General features: G+C 37.8%; 1 protein-coding gene across 1 annotated transcript in view; it reads left to right on the top strand.

Annotated features, from left to right (window-relative positions):
• LOC103806550 (utrophin-like) overlaps window positions 1-6,000 on the top strand; it is a gene marked incomplete at its 5' end in the record, with an annotated part of 205,357 nt that overhangs the window by 156,404 nt on the left and 42,953 nt on the right. The window lies entirely within an intron of this gene.

Below are 6,000 nucleotides of genomic sequence, written 5' to 3'. Positions count from 1 at the left end.
AGAGAGAACAGAGTACATAGAACAATTTATCATTTATGTGCTGACTACTTATTATGCTTTGGCATCATAATATTGCTGTTGAATATTGTGACATTTCTGTTGGATGGGCTCCTCATCATTACTGATGGAAAATTGGAGAGTACATCAAATAATGACTGCGACTTCTTCCTGCAGTTATTTTATTTTGCAGAGTTCTGTACTGCAGGTGTATAAAGGCATCACTTGAAAATAGAGCAGTAGATCAAGTGAGTTGCTTGACTTAAATGTTATTGGCAACTTAGTCTAAGAGACTTAATAATGTCAGAGATTTTTTTTTTTTGTTGAAACTGGTTGGGTTTTTTTTTCAGACCGATCACAAATCTATTATATTTTCTTCAACTTACCTTTGCTTCCTAACTCCAGTTAGAAGTCAGTTGTTTAAACTGTTCATATTTAAAATGCATATAGTAAGCAGCAAACCTTTCTTTCAATAACTTTTCTGGTTGCTCCCATTTCCCCTTGATTATTATGTTGTTCTTCAAGCTGATTAAATATGTTATTCTTTATTCAAACTTTGAAAAATGTTGGATGAAGGCTTTCTGAGATAAAATTACCTTTTATAGTGTGTTTCCTTGTTCTCCTTTCAAATTTACTCCAGGAAGAACAAGAAAATGCTGAAAGACCAGGCGCCAATTTTAGGCTGAATTTCTTTGGGTTTGCATTTCAAATTGGCTGTTAGCAAAGAGCTAATTTGTGTCTTGGCATTTCCATTGTTTATTGCATTGGTGTTACACATATACAATGTTTCAAATTGTTAAACTGGCTACAGAAAGCATCTGTTAGTCACATGCTGTTAACCTGAGATTTAATTATGGATTCACAGATTAATGGCAAACTGAGTAGTTCTCCGCGCTTACCTACAGATGTCTTTGGCCCTTAAAAAGAAGCAATTTATATTTAGAAAAGGTCTGTTGTGTTGTGGTATTTTCTGACACATCAGGAATAATTCATTCTTCAAGCTGAGCAGAGGAAAGAAACATTAAGTTTACTCAGTGACTTTTGCTTCTTCAAGGTTGTTCCAGACAACAACATTTGCCCTTATAAATATTTTTCAAACTTAAAGTTGTTTATTTTGGCTAATCCAGAGATTTTTTTTTAAAATATAAAATTTTTAAATGTCTTGCATATTGCAACGAGAGCTGTGAAGGAAATTGTTTGCTCTGTAAAATCATTTGGCTAGGCCTGTGTTTAAAGTATCCAAAAGCAATAGCTGGTGGCTAATCTGTTGGACTATATACTCTCAAATTTGCTGAAATATCCAGACGTCATTTATATAAAAAGGACTGATAGCTTGCAGTACTAATGGAATAGCTTAACATCCCTTGAAATGACTTGTTTCTACATGTACTAATTCTGGATGATGACTCATTTCAATCAGAATTACCCATAAAGAAACTTTTATGTGTGCTGTTTTTAATGTTTTGCAGTGTTTATCTGACTTCCTGTATTTCAACTTTTAAATTTTCTTGGGTTTTTTTTTGATGCTAGGGTACTTTAGATAATGCCTTCTTTTAAATTGAATTTCTTTGGTACATTAATTTAGGGAAGGGTATCTGTGGTATCTATGCTGACATTTTCCATACGATCAAAACTGTCTTTCATGATCATTTTCTATGGCGCAGTCTTTCCCTGAAGAATTACAACTTTGTTATTTATTGTTGCACTCATACACCTGGCACATTCTAACACCAGGCTGAGTTAATATCCCAGGCCTTACCACTGTGTTCATTTCAGTAAAATCTGAACTTCTGAGGAATGAGAAGGATGAGAGACCTGCTCAGTCAGCCTTAACTTTATGCCCTGGTTTTGTCAGTGGCTGATGGAAGTTTTCTACATGCACTCCAATTGCATCCCCTGTGTTGATGATAGCTGTCTTGATTCATAGAGCACTCTGTGGGAGCAGCTTAGCAGGCTACGATAGTAGTAAGAAGGTGCTGGGAAGGACATGACCCTCTATAGGGCAGGAAAATGAGCTCCTTTGTCTGACTTCTCTGTGGTGATCAGGGGGAGGCACCTGTGGGGATGGACATTCACTGATCTAACAACCTGCCTTCTACTGCTGGGATATGTAGGCAACTGATCGCTGCAGTCCCTGGTAGTCCTTGGTTGCAGGGTCAGTGTTGGCTAGGCTTGAGATCTCTGTGACAAGAGAAGTCTGAACTGAAGTGTCTTGTCTTCATTCTCTAGTTTTCCTCCCTAGTACCTGATGTTTTAATGCTGTTGTCCCCCTTCCCTGGGGACACAGGGTTCCTCTGGGTTTCATATTGCTAATCTTGTTTTCTGTTGACTTTTTTAGCTGTCTTTATTGCGTATTCTTGTTTGCAAACTCTTATGCTTAATCTTGTTGCCTGTTTGACTGCTTTTTGTTCTGGCTAACTCCTGTATGCAGCTGTGCCCATCTCTCTTTGCCTTTTTGGCATTCACATACTTACATAATATGTTTATATATTATGTCTGGCTATGCCATCACAATGCTACAGAATACTTGCATACCATTGTTGTTAAACAATAATTTTTTACTTATATTCAGCAATCTAATAGTAATTAAATCCTGATTTGTACATTTATAATATGCAGTTTTCACAGGCCTCTCTTTTGACTGTGGTATAGACTGGGTTTACCTGTCAAAGAAGTGTTGGATTCTAACTCTGTGTTAGGAATTTACTTACAGAATGAAACAGAGTTTGTGTAATGATGGTTGCATGATTATGAAAAGTTTTTGGAAAGTTTTCTAAACTCATTTTCCTGGAAAGATATACCTTTGAATAATTTTTACCCTGACTTAATATCAGTCATTGAATTTCCAGGGTGTTTGTGCAGAAACAGAAATGTTAGTTTTAGGATTTAGATCACTGTTTTGCAGCTGAGATGTTCCTACGACCATGGTAAACTTGTATGTTTCCCAAGTGCACCACATAGCTTGTGTCTGATGTAGTCAAGTTGGTATTGTAGTTGTTTCATTTGTTTGGAGTTCAGTTGTTTTAGGATTAGCAAGGAAAGGCAGAAGGCATGGCTTGTGTCTATTGCCTGTTATCTGTGTGTCACCTGTTCTTTCTTTCCCCAATCTCCCACATCTTCTAGTTACAGTATCTCCTGTAGTAACGTAAGGGGTAAAAGCATCCTTCCTTTCGTTTTTGATGCTACAGCTGTTTATGGCTTACCCTTTTTTTCCATATTCGCTTATGTTATTGGACACTAATGGCAGTCATATAAAGCTATATAAAATAGCTTTTTTATATTCTCTACAGCTGTGTTGCGTCTCTGAAACAGTTGGATGGTTGCTGTCTGATTAGATGAAGAGTCCAAACTGTGTAACAAAGTTTTATGTGCTGCAGTCCCAATCCAGCCTCTCCACCCATACAGCACATAGTGCCCTTCCATGCCCTTGACCAAATGATCTGTTTAGCTGATTCTGCCCTAAACTAGACCTCTCTGTACTAGGTGCTTTCAGTACACTCTCCTACCCTGCCTGGAAATTGTGTGTACCTTTTTTTATATGCCTATTTTGGTAGGTTTCAAAGCTGAATTATATCTGGGCTCTGGGCAGTGAATTAAGGTGCAACAGGGAGATTATACCTGGGGCATATAGGCCAGACCCAGCCTGATGCCTATGTAGAGACAATGGAATCACTTATAAAACCATGGATTTTTTGATTTGATTCTTTCCCTCACCTCTCTTTCCTCTCCCTTTCCCCACTAAAAGAATGAAATTCCACTTCATTTGAGGAAGGAAAAGAATGTCAGCATCACACTTTAAAGGCAATGAATCCTTAGACTTTGTATTGCATGGGATAAGAGGGTTCAGATATATCCACAGGGACAAATGCAATTTAGTAAACAAGAAAAGAACTTCTGACAAGCAGTTATAATGATTTTGTCATTTTTCACTTGAAGATAAGTCAGAGGTCAATAATGTGCCATTTTTATTCTGCCTTTCACTGTCATTTTGATGGAGAATGGACAGTTTTGCTCTGAACCAGTTAATAGAGGTGTAAGGGTTCAGATTTCCCTTCATCAGGATCAGAACAAAAACTATCTGAACTGCTTAAAGTGATCTTATCAATTGATTATGTAATGACAAGTGTGCTTGTATTGCTCTAGTGAATCTGAATAGTTTTCTGGCATTTGTGGCATACATGACCCATAAATTTTTATGAATTCAGGCATTAAAAGGCTTCCTCAACCTTCCTGCTGTAAGGCCTTGATTTTTGGATGTTTGTGGACAGAGTACAATTGTTTGTGCTGCCACTCAGAGGCACCTTGACAGACCAGAGAAAGGGAACAACAGGAGTCTCGGAGTTCAGTGAAGGGAAATACCAAGTCCTCTCCCTAAGGAGGAATAACCCTATATGCCAGTACAGGCTGGGAGATGACTGCCTGGACAGCAGCTTTGCTGGAAAGGCCCTGGGAGTCCCAGTGGACACAAAGTTGAACATGTGAGTCCAGTGAATATGATTAAGGACTTGGAGTAACTGGTGTATCAAGAGAGGCTGAGAGAACTGGGACTGTTCAACCTGGAGAAGTTTTGGGGTGGGGGGATCATATCAATGTGCATGAATACCCAATGGGAGCAGAAGAGGAGATGGAGCCAGACTCTTCTCAGTGGGGTCCAGTGACCAGACAAGAGGCAGTAAGGACAAGCTGAAACACAGGAAATTTTGCTTAAACATACTAGAAAAAGACTTTTAATGTGAAAGAAATCAGAGGCACAGATTGCCCAGAGATGCTGTGCAGTCTCCATCCTTGAAGATACACAAAACCTGATGGTATATGATCCAGGAAAACCTGCTCTACCTGACTGAGCAGGGGCATTGGTCCAGAAAATCTCTGGAGGCCCCTCCCAATCTCAGTGGTTTTGTGACTTTTTAAACTGTGAAAACTCAAACCACTGACTTGGAGAAATGTCAGTGCTATGAAGTGTATAGGTTTGGTGGGGAGGGGAGGAGGTGTGTGTGATGTTTGGTTTTGGTGTGGTGTTTTTTACTGTATATATAATTTCAGTGCTAATATTTAGCCATTTCCAAGACATAGACTAGGCGTGAATATGTTGCTCTTTAGCAGAATGTAATATTGCAGGCTTTGTAATTATTTACGTAATTTATTGAGAAAATGCTTTTTGTGCAAAGGAAGTTTTTCACAAAGCCTATAGCAATCTGCTGAAATCAGGAGAAAGTTGAAGTCTTCACATAAGTGCCCTGAACCTTTAAGCTGCAAAGTTTTTCTGAGTTTCTGCTCTTAATAAACAAATGATGTAGTCAGCCCTGAGTTAAATCAAACACAAATGAATGTTCACGTTTTTGTTTGTTTATTTTTTCACCTGATGAATATAAAGTTAAAACACTCACAACACTACAAAAGGAAAGAATGGGGAAATAATTTTATCAAGGTGCAAAATGAGCTATTTAGATGGTAAGGTATGCCAGAATGATGTAGTGGCTGTGACTGAAAGGGGTAATATGAAACTAAACTTGAATATATAAAAGAGGTGGCACTTTTATAACATTTTGGAAAATTGGGTCCTGATTTTCAAATTAATGGGTATTTTTGATTAATTTGGCAATAATTTCTCTGTACCTCTGTTCCAACTTGTGAAATGGAGAAGATAGTGCTGTCTAGTCTCACTAGATTAGGTGATGGTTGCAAAGGAAAATGCATTAAATTTGTAAGTTTCTTAGCTAATTTTGTGAGAGCCCAGGAGTAAATTAATAATTTTGTATTCAGCACAACACTTATGAAGTAAATCAGACAGCAGACCATATGTTGAATGGATAGGATAGAAAGAGATATCTAATAACTACTCCAGAAGTAATTAAAGTATATATCACTTCTGCGTGACAGAAGGGACCAAAGTAATGTTTGAGGTGATATTAAATTCAGTGCTATTTTACTTGCTGGTGAAGGACCCAGCTAACCTTATGTGTGTAATATACACATTTTAACTACTATTCTCATTATTATTTT

Source organism: Acanthisitta chloris, unplaced genomic scaffold, assembly GCF_000695815.1.
Source record: "Acanthisitta chloris isolate BGI_N310 unplaced genomic scaffold, ASM69581v1 scaffold6777, whole genome shotgun sequence".
NCBI lineage: Eukaryota > Metazoa > Chordata > Aves > Passeriformes > Acanthisittidae > Acanthisitta > Acanthisitta chloris.
Note: the sequence above shows the minus strand (reverse complement) of the source record. Positions and strands in the feature narration are given on the sequence as shown.